This window comes from Equus caballus, chromosome 28, assembly GCF_041296265.1.
Source record: "Equus caballus isolate H_3958 breed thoroughbred chromosome 28, TB-T2T, whole genome shotgun sequence".
NCBI classification, from domain to species: Eukaryota; Metazoa; Chordata; class Mammalia; order Perissodactyla; family Equidae; genus Equus; species Equus caballus.
The window spans coordinates 47,500,640-47,521,393 of record NC_091711.1 but is presented as its reverse complement, the minus strand read 5'-3'; the positions used below and the strand labels follow the sequence as shown (position 1 = coordinate 47,521,393).

Below are 20,754 nucleotides of genomic sequence, written 5' to 3'. Positions count from 1 at the left end.
TTTTCCACAAGCAGGAGGGCACAGACCATTAAGTAGAGAGGAAGGCTCTGTTCACTGGGCAGACAGTTTTAGGTACCTCCCATGCTGGGCCATGTTGTAGCCCCTCTGGGCACAGAGTGAAGGAGACAGACAAACATCATGGCCCACGGTGCTGCTGTTCCAGCAAGGGAGTCAGAGGAAAGACGACAATGAAAGCAGCTGCCATGTTAGATGGAGACAGTGCGGGGAAGGGGCTCAGAGAAGACCTCCCCCAGGGGAATGAGCATGACATGACATCCCTCATGACATTCCTCCTTCTATGAACAGGGACACGGAGCTGGGAGAGTCCTACAGACCCCATGACCCAGCACTCTAGCCTCCCCTACAGCTGGCCCCCTCAGCACCAGCCTAACGGAGGGAAGGAAGGAGCCGCCAGGCTCTGCGCTCACTGTGCTGTCCTTCCTGACATCTGTCTCCTAAAACTCTCATGGCCTGGGCGAGGTCCACACTACCTGCCCCACCTTAGCTGCCTAAGGCACTGCGCAATGCTGGTCACCACTTTTTATCTTTGATGTCACAGATTAGCCCTTAATTGACAGAGCTGGACAATGAACAGGTCACCCACACTCGAGTGTGGGTAAGACACGTTCAGTGGTCTCAGTACCCCACACCTCCTTGAGCAGGTGTTAGGTGCCAATAGACTGTGAGTTCCAGGAGGGCAGGACCATGGTGTGGTGGCAAACAATGGCCCCCAAAGATGTCCACGCTCCAATCCCAGAGCCTATGGACATGTCACCATGGCAAAGGGGGCTCCGCAGAGGTGATTAAGGTACCATTATGGGCTGATATGTGTCCCCCAAAAACATACATCCACATCCTAACCCCTAGTCCTTCGGAATGTGACCTTACTGGAAACGGGGTCTTTGCAGGCGTAGTTACGATGAGGCCATACTAAAGTCGGGGGCCCCTGATCCAATATGACTGGTGTCCTTATGAAAAAAGGAAATTTGGACACAGATCCACACACACAGAGAACCCAGGGGAAGACCCAGGCAGAGACCGGAGAGATGCTTCTACAAGCCAAAGAACGTCCAGGGAGGACGGCCACCACCAGGAGCTGGGAGGAGGCAAGGAAGGCTCCTCCTCAGAGGCTCAGAGGGAGCACAGCCCTGCTGACACCTGATTTCAGACTTTCGGTCTCCAGAACAGCGAGAGAATAAATTTCTGTTTTCAAAGCCCCCGGATCGTGGTGCTTTGTTAGGGCAGCCCCAGGAGACCGAGGTACAGACCCCGAGAGGGGAGATCACCGAGATTACCTGGTGGGCCCGATCAGATCGCTGCAGCCCTTAAAAGCAGACAAGTTTCTCTGGTTGAAATGAGGCAGAAGAAAAGGGAGGTCAGAGAGATGCAGAGCATGAGAAGGACTCCACCCTTGCTGCTGGTTTGGGCAACAAAGGGGCCACGAGCAAAGGGATGTGGGCCCCTCAGCTGATACCCAGTGCAGAAACAGGGGCCAGAGGGGGCTTTCAAAACTCACAGAATTGTACATCTAAAAAGGATGAATTTTACTGTATGTAAATTATACCTCAATAAACCTGACCAAAAAAAGCCCTTCAAACCCATCTCCATTGCCTGGTTTTTAGGGAGCCTACTAGAAAGAGGCGGGGCTGGTGTCGGAAGCTGGCCCAACACATCATCACGCCCATGGGGGTTTCCCAGGAACACCTGGCAGCCAGCCCCGAACGCAGCCACAGGGCTCAGGACCCCGGGGCGGGAGACGGCTGCCTCCCTCCCTCCCTCTGCACCCCCCACCCCACAAAGCCAGAAGCCAGCCTGCCCTACCGCCCCCCCCCCCGAGGCGCTGACATCACTCACTACCATCCTAGGAAAGGGCTCACATTTGTCTAGGAAATAATTTGCCTCGTTCGCGTCTATCAAACCAAATGGTGTCAAGCTACCAGCACTCACCGTCCAGCTCATGTCACTTCAAGTCTGCCTGTCAGGAAGCAATTATCACACTCATGTGATTAACACAGACTCACTGCTCAGAAGGCTTATCTGCTCTTAATGCTGGAACTACTGGCGACAAGGAGAGACAGACACAGTGACTAAACACACAGTGTTTCCTGAACGTCAGTCATTAGTAGCACGACGACAGTTAACATCCACCTGAGATTTGGATTCTGCTGACCTAAGAGGGTCAGAAGGATTTCACGTATCACTTAATGCCTTTAAGATAAGCCTCACAACTAAAATGGGTTCTGAAATTTCTTGGGTGACTTTTATTTACTCTTTCCTCTCTCCCAACTTAGTTCCTTTAGGGAATTTGAAAGACAAGCATTTCCTAGGCTGCACATTCTGCTCGGGGTTAAAATGCTGCTTGCTCCGGCAGCCGCCACGGTGCCAGGGAGCAGCCCTGCCTCGAGCTGGCTCTTACCACACAGCTCATGTCCTGGGCTTCGTGCCTGCCTCCCCTCTGAGCCTGCGGTCGTGCTCAGGCAACTGGGCCTGTTGTGTTCCCACTGCTTTCCCAACACGTAGAACACTGCCTGGCACAGAGTAGGCGCTCAGTAAACATGTGCTGAATGAATGAATGAGTTCAGGAAGAAATGACTGAAGTGCCCCCTGAACAGCTGCTGAAGTGAAGGCAGAATCTGTCAAATCAGAGAGATTCAAACTGCCGTAGGGTATCTGAGGGGCGACATTCCTGCATCTGGTTTGGGGGAGGATCAAGGAAGTCTTCACGCAGGAGGTGGTGTCCGATGAGGCCTTGACGGAATCTCAAACGGAGGAGATCCCACAGGAGCTGCAGCTCGCACAGCCGGTCCTGTAGCGCCTGCTGGCAGTGCGCTCCAGGAGGATGGTGAGCGAGGCAGCTAGGGATCCCCCCACCCTCGGGTCCGTGACCCACTGACTCATCACTCATCTGGGAGAGGGACTTCCATCAAGCTGCCAGGCAAATTGCATGCGCTTTGGAGAAAAAGCCCTGAGCTGGTTAGTGCTTCTATCAGAGAGATCGCCCTGGGCACGCACTTCAGAGAGGTTTTCCTAAGAAAGCAATTTGAAGCTGAGATCTCCAGAGTAGAGGTTATGGGGGTGAGGTGGGGGACGAGGGTGAGGGAGTGCCCCAGGGATGAAGCAGGAAGCACGGTGGGTGGGAGGAACCAGTAGTGTAGAAAGAAAGTCGGCCCCTGAGTCGTAGGGCCAGGCCTTCCTAGTCAGGACGGGAGCTGACAAATGAGGATGAGTGAGTCAGCGTTAAGGCTGGAGAGCGAACCATAAGCAAAGAAACATCTACAGAGTTCTTACTATGCCAGGTACCACCCCCCATGGAAAGCACTAGTATTTGCCCCATCTGGAGACAGGGAAACTGAGGCACAGGTGAGAGGAGCAGTCCACGTGCGTCGGAGAGCTGAGGGTCGGGACCCTGCACTTGTCCTGCCTCTGTTGCCCCAGCAGAGGCCACTCACTGGACAAGGACGAAGACCACGGTCAGGGAGGGCAAACACAGGTGGCTCAGAACCGGACGCTCTAAGTTTGAGCCTCAGGGAGGGTGGGTGGTGGTGTCGGGAAGGCCAGTGGGTGCTGGGCCTGACGTCACGACAAGGATGACGAAGAGCAGGGGACCTCTAGGGAGGTGGCGAGGTGGGCTGGATCCAGGCCACCGTGGAGACGAAGTGCTGGCACAGGGGGAGGGAAAGCCAGGAGGGCTCGGAGGAAGGTACACACAGAGGACCAGAAAGGGAACAGCCGTCCCACGGCCCCTTGGCAATTCAACGTCACGTGTGTAAACACGATGACAGCAGCTATCTAGAATGACAGGCCGGTGGATGTGTTAATGCCTTAGGTTGGAACTGCACCTTTTCATCTCTTGAAAGTAATTCCGTCCCTGAGTTCTGAGTTTTAATGGCTTGGCTTGTCTTTCACGTTTCCTTAAAGGGACTGAACCAGATCCGAGACCCTAAGTGGGCATGTATCTTTCTGAACTGTCTCCTAGAAAATGGTTTATTCAACTCAGACAGCCCACATCTGAATTCATTCACGCCAAACACAGCAACCCCATGCTCCCTAGGTACCATGCTCTCTAATCTGTCCATGATTCAGCCGTGGATATACCTGGGTTTTTTTCCTCCTAGATTCTCCTTTCTCTCAAGCGTTGTACCTCTCTTCGTATCAAAGATTACCAGCCGTCCTTGAATCTGGTTAAATATTCACCCTGCCTCAACTTCTGACCTAGACACTGAAAGCTAACTTTGTTAGATTCATCTAAGTAAAGAGAAGAGAGGAGGAAAAAAAGTTGATAATCTTCAGTTTCCAGAGTGAGAGAAAAATTTCATAGTTCTCTCCTCTTAGATTGAAATCCTGCTAAGCATTCTTTAGACTCTACATTCACACACGAAGGCCAGGACTCAGGAAGAATTGCTACTGCTCTCCCCCGAAAGCTTTCCACGCAAACCTTCCTCTGCCACCATCCGCAGTCGCCCCCAGCCAGGAATGGTAACCTTCCTCCTTCTGGTCAACGCATCAGCGCTGATCCGCACTTCCTGTCTCTTCGCTGCCGGTTCTGAGCTTTGGTTTCCAGGCTGCTCCAGGGCTCGGTCAGCATCCTTCACCTGCCATTGGTGACCACCCTCCCATCTCTTTCAGAAATGCTCCACACACAACTGAGTGCATGCGCCTTCACCCACCTTTTTCCCTAGGTCTAGAACCTTCTTTCTCTGACTTGGACAAACCCTCCAGGCACCAATACTTCCACCCCAAGTTCTTTCATCATCACTTGTCATACATGCTTTTTTGTTTTTGGTGAAGAAGATTGGCCCTGAGCTCACATCTGTGCCAATCTTCCTCTATTTTATGTGGGATGCCACCAGAGCATGGCTTGATGAGTGGGCTAGCTCCATGCCCGGGATGCAAACTGGTGAAACCCCGGGCTGCCAAAGTGGAGCGTGCAAACCTAATCACTCAGCCACGGGGCCGGCCCCCACACATGCTCTTTTAATCCTGTTTGTGCTGGTCTTGTCTCTCAAGGAACATCAGTTTCAAGTGCATTTAAATTCTCCAATACCTTTCTCTTCTTCACGCTTCTTATTTTTCAAAGCCGCCTTCTTCTTTGGGGTCTCACCTCCCATCAAGCTCTCACTGTCAATTTCTTTGCACAATTGAACTTTTTTAAAAACTACTTGTCTCTTCTAGCACTCCGTACTGAACATAACGATTAGGGTTATTTCTATGATTTGAGAACCACAGCAAGAGAATGCCTTCCTTTCTAGAAAATACTCTCAACAAGGGAGTTTTTCTAAAGAAAGAAGAGAACAAAGGTCGTTTTCTGAACTGGCACGCACATCGGTCTGCCTGCTGTGCACCATCAGGAGGGCTCGGCAGAGACGGGAGCGGAAGCTGCCTTGCCTAGATCGCCTAAGAGACTCTGTAACATTTTCAAAGTGGAAAATAAGGGCAATCATAATACTCAAGCAAAATACTCCCCTCACAGATCCTAACATCTACGGGAGCCATGCACGTGTCAAATGCAGCCCTGTTTGTTTCTATTATAAATAACTTCCACACACACAGAGATGATTCTGTTTAACCCAAATTTCAAATTTCTCTGAACAATCTTCCGTTTAAACATCATTCACGTTAATCCTATCCTCAATGCACAGACAGAAAAACAGAAATAGACTGTGAGTGGACAACAGTGAATAAAGAAGACACTAGCCCGGTCATCATGCTGTCCCGCAAAATGAGCCACAATGAGACGGCCGTCTCGAATTTATCAAACGTACTGATAATCGCAGACAGAGTGGAATATGCTCCTCTCATTGGCAGCCTGATAGATGTCAACTTGTCCAATAAGGAAAGCTGCCTGAAAATGCTTCCAAGAATTCTTCCAGTGAAAAAAACCCCATCTGGCATACAGGTAATAGAAAAAAACTTGCTTTCAGATCATCAAGATGTGGTTGTCCCTTGATTCTGCAATCTTGTATTTTATAAGCCTATTGCTCAACTGTAAACATGCATTTACATCTTCACATAAGGCTGACAACTAATTACTTAGACTATTTCAGAAAGGGACATAGCCACATGTCAACCTCACCATAACCAGGTCTCTTTCACTGGAGCTTGGCGATTTGTCACCTCAGCGTGGTTATCACATAACCACAGACTGACTCAGTTACAAATGGCGGCAGGAAAACCTGGGGCCTCACCCACTCTTTAAAATGGGGGAAAAAAGGGAACTGCAGGGGCTGGCCCCGTGGCCGAGTGGTTAAGTTCGCGCGCTCCGCTGCAGGCGGCCCAGTGCTTCGTTAGTTCGAATCCTGGGCGCGGACATGGCACTGCTCATCAGACCACGCTGAGGCAGCGTCCCACATGCCACAACTAGAAGAACCCACAACGAAGAATACACAACTATGTACCGGGGGGGCTTTGGGGAGAAAAAGGAAAAAATAAAATCTTTTAAAAAAAAAAAAAAAAAAAAAGGGAACTGCAATACACTGTTTACTTAACTTTATTATAACTTCAAATCATTCCCATGAAGCTCATAATCTTTGAGACAATTAGTCCTTCTGTATTTGCTTTCCTAACTCCTACCATTCAATGCAATACTTCTTCACAAGCCTACTTGGGATCTCTAAGTTAAAGCGTAAATCAATCAGAATAGAAACTGCCACTCCTTTTTATTTGCAAATCTCCTAAAATACAGCAAAGTAAAAGCAGTCAGAAGAGAGCTGCATCCTGGAACACAGAAGATGTTTAATCCGTGTTTTCTCTAATTTCTCCTGTGCAGATCTCACGTCCACAACTGGAGCGTCTGCAGGACCCTTGCCATGTTAAATATCAGCACATCCCAACGCACAAAGGTTTAAACATAGCGCTGTCCAACTGAGTCTGTTGTTTGGGATTTGAATCCATGATCTCGCAGAAAGAAAGAGCATTTTACTTCATTAGCTTCTCAAACCATCTCATAAAAAGTCTACTTAATGCATGATATACCCCAAACCTAATGATAATTACGCATAGAATTGTTTTAACTGCCACCACCACATTTACAGCCCTGACGCAACAGAAGCTTCACGTGGAAGTCCAGTGTGGCGTACAGGACACCCATCTAGCACTGATGGAAGAACGCGCTCTCACCAACCCAGGTACCAGGGAAGGGGCAAAACGGCAGGTGGAGTCCTCCTGTGGAGGGTAGGCCTGCTGTCTGTGCTTCTAAGTGCCCCAGCCAGCTCCCCGCCACATCTGAGTACCGGAGAAAACAGAGGCCCACCAATAAATACTTGTTGAATTAAATTCTGTTCATCACTTATTTGTTAATGAACATTTACAAGTGCCGACTCAGTATACAGGACCAGCTGCGCAGAAATGAGCAAGGCACACTCCGCTGTCAGCAAGTTAGAACCAGTGGGGAGAGTGACACTAACGAGGAGCCCGATGCAGGGCAGCACCCAGGAGCCGCCCGACACAGGCGCGCCCAGGTCCAGGAAGACTGCACCGAGCCCGCGATTTCGCAGACCCGGCAAGGAGGAGGGCCAGTATGGTCTAGCTATACCGGAGTCAGGACAAATGCAAAATGCATCACCATCCAAACCTGAGGCATGTCCACGTTCAGAGAAAACACGAGCCACTCGTGACGTTTTATTCTAACTGGTGTAGAACTCTCAAGTATCTATTAAGAAATTTTTTAAAAATTTGCATATGGAGAGGAGGTGTGTTTCTTTCTGAAAGCCTTTGAAAAATCATAAAATGGTCAGAGCAAAAATCATACAGGAATCAGATGTGGCTGAGGGAAAGGGGCGGGCAGCTCAGGGTGTAGCTTCGTCCTCTCGAGACGCCTCCTGGGCCACAGACGGTTTTACAGATTTTATAAAGAATCTTCACGTAATCCACCGTTTTTGACCCTTTAGAGGCGGAAGGCAGAGGAAATCCATTTTCTGATGAGAAAATAGCAGTGGAGGGATGTGGACAAAACCCCCAGGCCTGGCAGGCAGCAGCTGAGGGACGAAAATCCAAACCTCAAGGTTAACCACCTAACGCCTTTTCCACCAGAACAAGCTGCTTTCCTGATGCAAACCAAAAATCTTCCAATACTTCTTGTCTATACGCTGATCTCAAAGCAAATGCAGCTCACACACAGGAACAGCTCGAACAGGGCTGACCCGGTGAGGAGTAAATTCTTCACTTTCGAGACCCCACCGTATCATAACTACACGATGCTAAGGAATTAAATCCTCTAGAAGCAAAGGACAAACGCACCTCCAGATAATGAGCAAATCAGACTACATTACGCCTGCGACCCACAGAAGAGGCTGGAAAATTCGCCCAAGTGTTCATTTCCCTAAGAAGCTCACTGCACGCCAGCAACAGAAACACCTGGAAGAAGAAACAAGTTCTTTTAAATAAGGTCCACTGGGACATCCAGGACTTCTCCTTTTTGGCTCTTACCTTAAAACTATCTTAACACCAAGTCGGAAATTAAAATTCTCTGCCTAATTTTCCCTAACCACATAGCCTTAGAAGTGGATTGGCTTGTTTTATGTAATTAATAAGGTAGAAATAGCAGATACAGCAAATGTTTTCCTACAAACAGAAACTATGCCTCTTTTTGAAATGTCTATGAAACATTTAAAAGACTGACTTTATGCCAAGCCACCGAAAACAGGCCCTCAAATTCCAAAAAAGCAGAAATTATACAGGCCACATCCTCTAACTGCAAGGCAACAAAATTACTACAATTGTTCAAAAACACCAGCCGCTTGGAACTTAAGATACTCAACCCACTTGCCATTGAGAATACATCCACTCACACACAGAGACCGCGAGAGGGGAAAAAAGAGCAGAGAATCTGGCATGTCTAAAATCTGTTTACATTAAGCAGAGAAACATTTCAATAAAATCTTTTTAAAGATTACTTAAAGAATATTTATCATGAAAACATGGATGCTCATAGACGGCATGCAAGGAAAAAAGCACTGCTCACCAATCGCCAAACAGCACGATGCTAGGCAAGAAGAGTTCCCTCTCTGCACTCCAGTTTCATCCTTTAAGAAGGTGAGGATAATCTTTACATTTCTCTTTCATATTCTGGCATAAAAATCAGCTTGACGAGCAGATCCAAAGTTGCCTTGCTCAGTAGTGAGCCAACAGCCCACAGCAGCTACTTAATAACTATTTATAGAAAGAATGAATAAATATACACATACACACACACATATAAAGGAACTGACTAATTAATGTATCTGAACGCAATGGAATATTATAGACATTTAAGATGATAAAGCACAAACATTTATTCACATGGAAAGACTTTTCATAACCTAATAGTCAATAAAGCAGGTTACAAAATAGTTTATATAGAAGAAACCTTTTTTTCTCTCCTCTCTCTGTCACACACACATACAATGTTTAAAAAACTGTTCACAATTTTGACAAACACGAGCTAGTAAAAAAACTGATTTTATGGTTACAGAATGACCTATACGTCTAAGATGTGAGAAAAGAGAGAGAAAACTTTTTTTCTACTGTCAATTTGCCTTTCCTTCAAAGTCGTACAGAATTTTGTCAGGCTCACTGTCCAGCCCCTCACGGACAGTGACCTCTCGAATCTGCAGCGTGGCTGTCGCAGTCCTAGCTGATGGCAGTTCTAGACCTGACCTGCTATCTCAGCAAGCCGTCTGCTTGACACTGAGATTAGAATTAAGACAGCTAAGAGGCCAGGACGCTGCTCTTCCCTTGTCAGCCTGAGCAACTTCAGGGTCCACCAAGTAATAACAGTTCTCTGTTACACGACCTAGTTTTAAATTACATGGAACCAGCCTGCCATGAAGAAATGAAGTTCCTAGCGAAACAGACACAATAAAGTTTTCAGAACTTAAAGGGGAATCTATCCACGTTTATCTTATTTTCAAAGCACTGAAAATATATCTCAGGTACATCACAAAAGGATAATTAACCCCCAAAATGCTGCGTAGGGCAGCGGAAAGCATTTCATTCTGGAAACAAGTAAATCAAACCCTCTATTTCACCTGCGATGCCAACGTCTGGGTTCTGCGCTTGTGCCACAAACTGTTACTTCCCAGGGGAGGGAGGGCCTTTCACGGCAGCCTTGGCACGGAGAAGGTAAAGGAGGAAACGACTGCGATACGTCCTCTGGATTCTCCCCAGCTCTCCACCACCTTGGAAGAGGAAAGTCACCGTGACCCGGCTTCTTCCACGGCAACGGCATGGCAGGAGGGTTGTTCCCAGGAAAGCCCTGGGCCCCGCCTCCCTTCCCCACTGCCCGCGCACCCCTTGCCAAGCAGGCCCGGGAGAGGAGGGTGGCTGGGTGGAGGTGGGCGTGCAGCCCCGAAGGTCCCTGAGCGCCCCTCGAAACCCAAGACAGTATACCACCACGGACTTTCTTAGAAAGAACCTTGACATGTGAGGCACGCCGTCCTTCTTTAAATGAAAAAGGCGAGGACAGCACAGGCGCGCTGCTGTCCGCTGTTAGTCTGGGGTGGGCGTGGGGGCAGAACAGACCCTCGGGACGTCCGCCGGCAGCCCCTGCGCCCCGGGGCCGCCTGACTGCGCGCGGCGCGAAGCGGGGCCGTCCAGCCAAAGCGCCCCGCGGCCGGCGCACTGCCCCGCGTGAGTTTCTCCCGTCGGACCGCGGCCGCCGGGCGCACGGCCCTGGGCTCGGTCTGTCTGGGCCTGGGGCTACCTAGCCTCGGGGATCCCCAAGGGTCTTGGGAAACGTACCCCCAGTCGGTGACGCCCAAACTCGACCGCGCCGAGGGAAGGGAGCGCCCGAGGCCCCCGCCCGGTGGGCCATCCCTCCCAGGGGACAACCTAAGGATCCAGAGGCTCTGAGGGCCCCGGCCTCGCCAGCCGCGCAGCGCAGCCCCGCCGACAGCCGCGGACGCCGGGGCTCCGGGCAGGCCCCCGGCACTCGGGGCGAGGCCGAGCACGGGTTGGCCCCCTGGGCCCGGGGATCCCGGACACAAGTCCGCGGCGGGCGCCGGAGCCCCGAGCCCCGCGCATGCGCCGCCTGGCCCCGGCCCCTCCCCCGCCCGCCGCCACCCTGGGTCCCCGGGTAGCGGAGGCCCGGCCCGCGGACCCCCGCGCGCCCGCCCGCCCGCCCGTCCCTGGGCACCTGGGGCCGCGGTCCGCCGCCTGCCGGTCCGCCGGGCGAGCGCGCCGAGGGAGGCGGCGCCGGGCAGGGCGCTAGCGGCCGCCTCCGCCCCCGCCGCCCACTGCCCCCGCCGCGGGGCCGCCGCGTCCCCTGCCCATGCCCGGCACCGCCTCCCCGCGCCCGTGCCAGCCGCGCCCCCGCGGCAAGCGCCGCCCCCTGGGCCCCAGCCCGACCCCGGCAGCGCGGGCGGCGAGCGCGGGTGGCCGACCCGGAAGCCCCGCCCCCGGGCCTCCCGTCCCGCCCTCGGGTCCCCGGCCGCTGCCCGGGCGGGACACACCTCCCGGACGGCGGCTCCCGATTGGCTTCTCGCGGGGGCGGGGGGGACCACAGAGACCACGGGGCCGCGCTGGGTGGTTCTCACCTCGTGCCCTGCAGCAGCTGCACCAGTGGGGAAACTGAGGCTGGGGAGGCGGAGGGACTGCCAAGGTCACCGGGCGGGCGGGAACGGTGCCGCGATGGGACACTGCGGGCGGCTGGGCTTAGGCGCGCGCGTCGGGAGGGGCTGAAGTCCAGGCGGAGGCGGGCGCGAGGCTGCGGGACGGGTGGACGTTCCCGCCCAGCGCCTTGGCCACGCTGGCGAGGCCCTTCCTCCCTCGGGGAGCCCGGCTCTGCCGGTCTGTACGAGGATCTGGTCTAGAGGCTCGGGGGTGCGCGGGGTGGGGAGTCGGGGGCGGGCGGGGAAGGACCTGTCCCCGGGACCCCAGGGTGCCAAAGAAGGAGAAAGGGAACACGAGCTGGGAGGACGCATCAACAGGTGGCGAAGGTGCGGCTGGCGGGGGAACGGGTAGGATGAAGGGCAAAGGGGACGGGCGCGGGGAGGCGCTGCCCTCTCCGACCACCCGCCCCCCACCCCACAGCCGGCTGCCAAAGAGCCGTGCCACCTCCCCCTGTGCGTCGCGGGTGAGGGGCTGACTGTGCCCAGCCAAGGCGCTGGGCCTCTGCCAGCGCAAGGGGAGGTCGCGGCCCCGACAGCCAATAGCTAGGAGCAAGGCGGGGGGGAGGAGCTGCAAAACGGCTGTGTTTGCGCGGCGACGCCCAGCTCCCTGCGGGGAAAGCACAAAACCTCTGGTGCCAGGGCATCAGGATGCCCCTCCTTTGGGAACGAAATGTGTGCTATGCCAGCCCTCCTCCCTGCCCTCCCGCTGCTCCTGCCACTGATCTATTTGTAGCGGCAAGCGCCCAGGAGGACCTACTCGGGGCAGGCAACGCGGCTCCAGCAAATCCCTGCATCAGGCAGTCGCTGGAGAACAGGCCGGAGCGGTCCCTTTCGCAGATGCCTTTTAAACTCACGATGGTTGGTTAGCTCCATGCCTGGGTGAACTTTGCCCCACCATGCACACACCCACACAACCTTCCCACTTGTAGCCAGACAAGTCCAGATTTTATTGCACACTAGCAATAGCCAATATTTGTATTATGTTTCACTAGGAAGTGTTCCCCGTACGTTATATCCTGGCTATCTGTTGAGTGGGGAGGCGACAGTATTATTTATTTGTGCGGCTAGGGGCCATCGTGTGCTGGGTGTCATGGATATAGCAGTGAAGGAAGCTGACGAGCACCTCCCCTTGTGGAGCTTGTGTCCTCATGAGGACCTTCAGGCTCAAAGATGTCACCTGATGTACTCCGGATCCCAGGCTGTCAAGGACTAAGAGTCCAAACGTAGGTGTGTTGGCTTCTTTTCCCACTTGCACCGCAGTGGTCTGCCATAAATCCAGCTCAACCAGGCAAGCTGGAAAGACCCGGGAACGGTCGTTTTGAACGAGGACAAAGGAAGCTGTGCAGGGTTCAACAGAGTGGTGTGCACATCCAGCAGACACAGAGAAGTGATATTCTGGGGTTCTTGGGGTTCCCAAGGTTTTAGGGAGACAAAACTTGTTTTTCATGCATGTGTTGATAGTTGTCGCTGAGCAAATGCTCCAGCCAGGCCCCCACAGGTAGAAAGGGGAAGGAAGTGCAGGAATTTCTCATGGGAGGGTCCTGGCTGGAAATGGCTCCATACATGCTGCCCCCTGGGGAACTGTGGGTTCCTGTTTGCCGTGAAGACCTTGTCACTCACCCAGCATAGGAGAAACTTCCACAAAGGACACCCCCTGCGCCGCCCCCAGCTGCAGGAAATCTCTCCCTCCCTTCTTACCTCCTTCAGTGTTGATGGAGCGTAGGCAACACAGCAGAACAGAGACGGCCGTCTGTGCAGGGCCTGAGCAGAAGTCTGTAACTTCAGGGACAAATCAGCGCTCTCGCAAACACGTCTGAGCCCCACCTGGTTCCCCTTGGAGCCTTCGTCAATCCTGGAGCATTTGGGGGCACATGTATCTCAGTTTGTAGCTTCCATTTATCTGGTGCTGATGCTGTTCCAGGGCCCGTTTCATGTTTTCTAATCTTGAGGATGTTCGGAGAAATAATTATTATGGCGCCCACATTACAATGGGGAGGCAGAGGCACAGAGAGGCGCCCACTGCACCAGGTCACATAGATTGTGGGGCCCAGGATAGGAGGTGGGTCTCTGGAGCCCATGACTGCCCCGCTGAGCCACTCGGGGATACCCCAACCTGTCCAGTCCCACCAGCGCAGCCGAGACTCTCCCTCGGCCTCCCAGGGAGAATCAGGAAGTGGGGACATTCAGAGGAGGGGGTGGTGACCTGAAGTGATAGGGGTCTGCCCCCAATACTAGGCAGCAGGTTACACCCCAAACGTGTAAGCAGGTAGGGTCAGCTGTCTGTGTTCAGAGAGAATGTGAGACCCAACTGCTGGCCCCAGCCTGTGCCGGGGGAAGCTTCCCCCAGGGGTCTAGGGGTCCGGGCGGCGGAGTCTGTCTGTTTGCCCTACAACTCAGCCAAGCCCTCTTCCAGGGCCTGTCCAGGGCCTCTGCGGGTCACTTGCTTGCCCTTTGCTGATCCACAAAGCTTCCTGATGAGATGGAATCTGTGCTTCCTGAGTGTTGTCAGCCAGGGCAGTGGCCTCTGATCTCCTGGAAGCGTGCCTTCAGGTCAGGTGGTGGAAGTTGTCGGGGCGGGGGGAGGCAAATTGAGAAAGGGAGAGTTCACTGTCGGAAGGACAGAGCCGCTCCGTGGCCCGCAGCAGGACATCGGTGGGGACCAGCCATGGTCATGTGCATGGCTGCCGTCTTAGTGATGACAGCAAAACCTCATGGGTCCAGGTAATGTAGTCTTGTCACTTTAAGGCACAGAACTCGCAACAGTCCTGCAAGGCAACTAGGTTCGTCCTCGTTTTACAGATGAGGAAACTGAGAACCAGGGACGACGTCACTTCGCTGAGGTCTCCAAGAGAGAGCAAGAACCGGCTCTCAGAGTCCAAACCCACTCTACCATCCACACCTGCCCCGGGGTACCCCCAGGGGTTGGCTGTCTGGTTCAGAAACCTGTGCTCTCCTGGCCTGATACCCGGGCTGTCTCTGGCAGATCCAGGAGCACGGTTTTAAGGATCAGTCTCGGTCCCAGAGCTCCAGAGAGGCAGCTGTGACACAGTGGCAGTGGCAGGAGAGAGGGGCCATATTCAAGGGGAGAGAGAGTGGAAATGGTACAAGACGGACAGAGGTAGGTAGCACCTTGTGGCCAGGTGGGGAGTTTGGCTCGACTCCAACAGATTAGTACAAATAATAAATGATACATGTTAACTAATTGTTATTACTGAAGGAGAAGTGGTGGTGGCGGTAGGTAAAGCCATGTGCTCACTTGAGGTCTGCAGGTTCTGGAACCTTCTGCAGGCCCAGCAGCTGCTGCTGTCATAGACACTCCACCCCTTTGATAAATAACCTGTCCCCAGCCAAAGTTTACAGACTGGCTTTGCTACAGTGTCCACCTCAATGTGGCTTCTCCGTTCCAGAGAAGCCCGCAACAACGCAACAACGCACCCGCAGCAGCCCGGCCCCCGTCCCCTTCCCTCCAGAGAGTCAGATACTCTCCTCGTCAGCACTCGCTATTCCATCCCCCGGTGGCTTAATCTCCTTGGGACAGGGCCTGAGTCATCGACGTCCTTTGTCTAGGGTGAGTGTGGAGCTTCAGGACCCCCGTGACCTGGTGAAGAGAGTCTGGCCGTAAAGCATGATGGATAGACGAATTCGGTTGATCGGGGACGTTCCGCTCTGCTGGAGATGGAGATCTGACCCAGGAGGGGTCCCACCCGGGACCTGCACTGTTGTGGGTGGGCGAGGTCTGGGGGACTGAGACGGGACCCTGTGTGTTGATGCCCAAATGCACAATAAAGGCAGGTGGATATGCACGTCACTGCCTCTGCCTGGGGCATCCCCGTTTCCCTCCTGAGGTCAACAGATAGAACCTGGGGTTTGGAGTCGCACAGACCTGGATTCCAAACCATGCTCTACCTTCTACTCATAACACAGCCTTGGCCACACGACTTGCCCATCTCTAAAAGGGGCAGCAATGCTTGCCTCCATAGACTCTGGGGTGAGAATTAGGAGGCTGCCTGAGGGAAGCGCAGGGTCAGGACCTGAAAGATGGGTCAGATTTGAGACTTGGTGATCACCTACCAGAGGCCTCTACCAAGGATCACCTCCTCCAGGAAGCCTGCTTGGCATCCATCCCACCAGCAAAGCTGCCCTCTTCCCTGGGTCGCAGCTGCCTCCCATGTGGCTTTTGTCTAGTTCAGCGCTGCCTTTCTGGTGCCTAGTCCTGTCTTGCCACTCGAAATGGCGGACGTTGATTGAGCCCTCGAACCTCCCTGACACCCGGCCAGGTGCCTGTGTGTTGCTCCCTCACGTGATCCTCAGATCTAGCCTGGTATCTGCCTTTCATAGAAGAGTCCTGTCAGCCGTGGAGGCAGCGTGAACTTGAGCCCGAGCAGCCTGCCAGCCCCCAGCCCCCGGCTGCGGCTCCAGGAGAGAGCTCTGTGCCAGCTGGGCCAGCCTCACCCAGTTCTTCAGTCCGGGAGCCTAGCACCGGGCCTGGCACACAGGAGCCTCCGTGAGTGTGCGAGGCTGTTCTGTTGGCACCTGCTGCCTTGGTCATCACTGACTAGAGGAGGTGGCCCATGGTGCCCAGCCCCCTGAAGGGACAGACCATGTCTGACAGAATGTTCCCAGTCTGCAGCAAAATGGAGAAGAAAAGCCAGGACATTGCAGAGAGATTGTAAAGCTTCATCTAGTTGATGTCAAGAAATACCCCTTTTCTCCCTGAGAGCGTCCTTTACATTCTTGCATTGTTATTCAAAATGCTTTTTCTGAATAAAAATGTCTTAGATGAAGTGCTGATAACAGGGACTGGTATGTTTTGACTCGACAGACCCCGAAGCTGTGTAAAGTGCTGTTGGTTCATAAATCCCCAAGTCGAGGGCCCGTAGGCCCAGGTGGGCTCTGTTTACTGATAAACACGCAGCCGGTTGTGAAGGCCTGCTGACATTTTTCCAGGCTTCTGCTGCCCAGCTCTCTCCTCCAGGTTTACTTACGATATTTGTGTTCAAGTCAACACCCGGGCTCGGGCTAGTGTCGAGACTTGCACATGGAACGTAAAATCGCTCGTGAGGGCCTGATTTCCATCTTAGGCAGAGCGAGGCGGCAGAGTGTGGGCCGCTGCCTGGGGAGCCTGCGTCAGTCACACACCCACGCAGGGCCTTGGCTCACATGCCATTGGGCACCCTTGGGGCGGGGGTCCGGCCTGGGGACGAGCCTACCCTCTGCCTGGGAGCCTGAGGTCTGCGGGGGAGGGAGTTGGCTGGAGGCAGGAAGAAAGGTGAATTCTGTGTGCTGTGCGAGGGCAGTCCCCAGGGGAACGCTCCCTAGAAGGTGACGGTGGCCCCAGGTGGAGGACTCGGGGCCAGCACCCTGGCGGGAGGGGTTCCTGGATGGTTGGTGGGACAGGCCAACGACTGGGAGACTGTAGCCTGTCATTTCATCTCTCCAGGAGGATGCGTTAGATTAAGTCTGCGAATGTTAGCACTGAGTGTAATTTTAAAACAAAACCCCGAGGGGCTGGCCCCGTGGCCGAGTGGTTAAGTTCTCGCGCTCCGCTGCAGGCGGCCCAGTGTTTCGTTGGTTCGAATCCTAGGCGCGGACACGGCACTGCTCATCAAACCACGCTGAAGCAGCGTCCCACATGCCGCAACTAGAAGGACCCACAACGGAGAATATACAACTATGTACTGGGGGGCTTTGGGGAGAAAAAGGAAAAAATAAAATCTTTAAAAAAAAAGCCCAAAATCCCGCCCCCATCAAAAACAAAGCTCTAGTAGTCGCTAAGTAGGTGCCAGGTACTGTGCTGGCCCTTGAGTGTGACTCCCATGTCCCCACCCAGCGCCCCCAGTGCTGACTCTCTCTAGGAGGGCGCCATGGGCACTGGGCTCCTGCAGGGCTGCCGGAAAGTTCCGGGTGCCCCCCCACTCCCAACTCCCAGGCGTCTGGCCACTGGAGCCTCCAGCCTACCAGGAGGGAGACTGCTCAGACCTCGACTTCTGTCCTCGCACTCCGTCCCCCCAGGTCAAGGTCCCAACCTTGCCAGCTTGACAAAGGTCTTGGGACAGAAGGGCTGAGCTCCATCTCCTGCTTCCTGCTGCCCCCAACTCAGCCTTGGGGTTCTCCACTATCTTGGCCCTTCTTACAGGCTTTTGACATAATTTTTTTTTTTAATGATTTTTTTATCCAAAATGTTTACTTGTTTGCAGGGAGAGAGGCAGTTGGAATAACCTGGCCTGCCATTACCGGACGCAGAGGTTGAACCTTGCTTTCAGGGGTCGATGGTGTCTGTTTATCTTCTGGTTCAGACACAAAGCTGTTCAGGACTCAGCCTGCTCTGCTCCAGGTGTCCTCACCTCACCTGGCACAGGGCAGGTGGTCACTAATCAGGGATTTTTGAGCACGTCCCCTAAGGGCAGTGTTGACCCAGAGGAAAGCGGTCATGGTCCCTCTTCCTAGGCAGAGGGTCAGGTGCCCCGAGCTCCCTCCTGGCTTGGCTTTGTGTAGAGGTCGTTGGTGATGTGCCGCCTGTGTACAGGGCCCTTTGTACTCAGCAACGCTCGGCCTCAAGTGGCCCTGCAGGCAGCCGCTCCTGTCCCTGCTCCCAGCCATGGAAACTGAGGCTGAGAGCTGAGCCAAGTACCTGAGAGCTGCAAGCCTGGGCCGGGTGCTCGACAACCTGGCTCACGTGTGCTCAATTTTTCCACTGTGCCTACTGCTCCCCTCCCGGGCACTGTGACTTTGGACAGCTGCGACCCCCCTGCTTCTGTTCCCAACTGTAAACTGAGAGGCTGGGCTGGATAATCTCAAACGTCCCCTGCCAGCTCGGGATTCCGAGTTGTGCTCGGAGATGTGACTGTGACATGCTCCAGGAGCCAGCTGCCAGTGCCCATGAGGGAGTCATTTTTTCCTGCCTTACTTGGGCGGAAGCAGGCACATGACTGTCCTGCTGAGCCCTTGCAGTGAATTAGATCCGTGTATTGTGCTCTGTGCTTTGGAAATGCGTTCAGGAGCGGCCTCCAGGCCTGGGATGGGCCTCCACGCGTGTTCCCCGGGGGGAAATCAGCCCCCTTTTTGGCTGGAAGCTCCCAGGTCAAGGCAGGTCAAATGAAAGTCACCCACCTCTGCCTTCTGCAAACACAGAGCAGATAAAGGCTTCATATCCCCTCCAACCCCATCCTGGGGAGGGGACACTCTCGGTGCCCTCCCACCATCCGACTTGCTCTTCCAGTCCCAACCACTGCTTTGGCCCAAAAATACGCTGTAGCTTCTTGTTGGAAACCAGCAGAGGTGACGGATCCTGCTGATAAGAGGAAGAAGTTGCCAGGTGGTGCATGCCTCGGTGAATGCACGGCACAGCAGCGACCCGGGGCTAGGCCGCTCCACGAGGCCTCCGCTCACGCACTGGGACGATAGGGAAACAGAAGGCCAGTTCCCAGCTGGGCCGGGGCTTCCTCGCCCAGTTGCTTCTGCCCTCTTGGAAGAGAGCCCAAGAAGTCGGCTGGGAGGGGTCTCTTGGCAGGACCCGAGGTCCAGCTGGATCTTTCTGGACTGGGGGATTCTTTAAGAGCTCGACCCCATGGAATTCTCTCTGGGCCCCTGGGGCCGGGCACAGGCCCTGAAAGGAAGACTCAGGCAGCCATGTGGGTGACACTAGGGCTGTCGTAGGTGTCACTAGGGTGACATTAGGGCTCACCACTGACAGAGCCCCTTTCCCCATCGCCAGTTATGTTCAGGGCAGCAAAGCTGAGCTGAGTCCGAGCCCTAATGCCGGCTCTGCTGGTGAACTTGGCTGATGGCCTCACCACTCAGCTCCTCATTTCCTTGTGGGCAGAATTAAGGCCGCCCTTGGGGGGGTCTCTGTCAGGGTCAGAGGTCATGAAGGTCGAGGTGGCCCAGTCAACTGGCTACAGGCCCTGATTCTCCTCCACCCGGCCCGCCATGTGCTTTCCACTGGGCGCTTGTTTCTTACTTCCCACCGGCTGCCAGGCCCTGTCCCCCCTGCACAGCCCACCCTCTCGCCACATCCCTGCACTGCTGGCAGCCTGACAGGCGTGGCAGAGCCCCTGGGCCCAACACTTGGGGTCACCCATGGTTATGTTCCCACCTCTCTCCAGCCTCTCCACTTGCAATCCACCACATCACACTTGCTTTTGCTTCTACAGGATGTCTCCTCCTCTCACTTCTCTTTTTCCTTTAAGGATTGCTTCAGGTGCCGCCTCCTCCAGGAAGGCCTCCCTGATCCCCCCCTCTCCAGGCTGTGTTCCTCTTCTGAGCTCCTCAGGACCAGTGCCTCTGCTGGTCTCCCTGTTTCACTCTTGTCTGTTCACTAGTTCATCTCCTCACTGGACTGGAAGCTTCTTGGGGATTAGGATCTTATCTGAGATTATTAATAACAATAATAACAACAGAAATGATGGAATAAAAAAATCACCATTTTATTCATATTCTACATCCCACATGTTCAGATTTAACAATGCCCAGCTATTCTGTGCAGAAAACTCTCTCTGGTGCTTGCTTTTACTCATACTACAATCTTATTTTATAGTGAAATATATCACCTATGCCCTCTGAAATTTTGTTTTTATTATGATACATATGATATTCACTATATTTAAATAAACTTTTTACTTATTTATTTTTTAACATAGTAATTTTTTATTGTGGTAAAATATATATAACATAAAATTTACTTCTTTTTTTTTTAAGATTGGCTCCTGAGCTAACATCTGTTGCCAATCTTCTTTTTTTCCTTCTTCTTCTTCTCCCCAAAGCCCCCTGGTACATAGTTGTATATTTTTTAGTCGTGGGTCCTTCTCGTTGTGGCACGTGGGATGGCACCTCAGCGTGGCTTGATGAGCAGTGCCATGTCTGCGCCCAGGATCCGAACTGGGCTGCCGAAGCGGAGCACACAAACTTAACCACTTGGCCACGGGGCCGGCCCCTGAAATTTACTATTTTTAAGTAGACACTTCAGTGGCTTTAAGCACATTCACACCGTTGTGTAACTATTGCCAGTATCTGTCTCCTGGACTTTTTCACCTTTCCAGACTGAAACTCTGTCCTGTTAAACAGTAACTCCCCATTTCCCATTCAGGATTTTAAGTAGCTGTGAGAGGTTTTGGGAACATTTGGTGAAATCAGAATGAGGGCTGTAACAGATAGTATGGCAGTGATGTTA

General features: G+C 53.5%; 1 protein-coding gene and 1 long non-coding RNA gene across 23 annotated transcripts in view; one reads left to right on the top strand and one right to left on the bottom strand.

Annotated features, from left to right (window-relative positions):
* The window catches only part of PPARA (peroxisome proliferator activated receptor alpha), a 66,350-nt gene extending 53,946 nt beyond the window's left edge, over positions 1-12,404 (bottom strand). For 4 of the 22 annotated variants that reach the window (XR_002804487.2, XM_023630979.2, XM_023630983.2 and 1 more), the window contains exons 1-2: positions 11,111-11,246; positions 10,005-10,154 (exon numbers count right to left, since the gene is read on the bottom strand). The gene's annotated coding sequence lies outside the window, so the exon portion shown is untranslated. Of the gene's footprint in view, positions 1-8,235; positions 8,353-8,959; positions 9,148-10,004; positions 10,155-10,716; positions 11,004-11,110; positions 11,252-11,510 lie in introns of those variants that run through there. The other 18 variants (XR_011433431.1, XM_070253552.1, XM_070253553.1 and 15 more) reach the window with 14 other exon arrangements.
* LOC106782728 (uncharacterized) lies at positions 11,694-16,379 on the top strand. The gene is made up of 3 exons (XR_001380013.3): positions 11,694-11,912; positions 14,569-14,703; positions 15,153-16,379. It is a non-coding gene; the product is annotated as an uncharacterized lncRNA (long non-coding RNA).
* Positions 16,380-20,754: the final 4,375 nt, after the last annotated feature.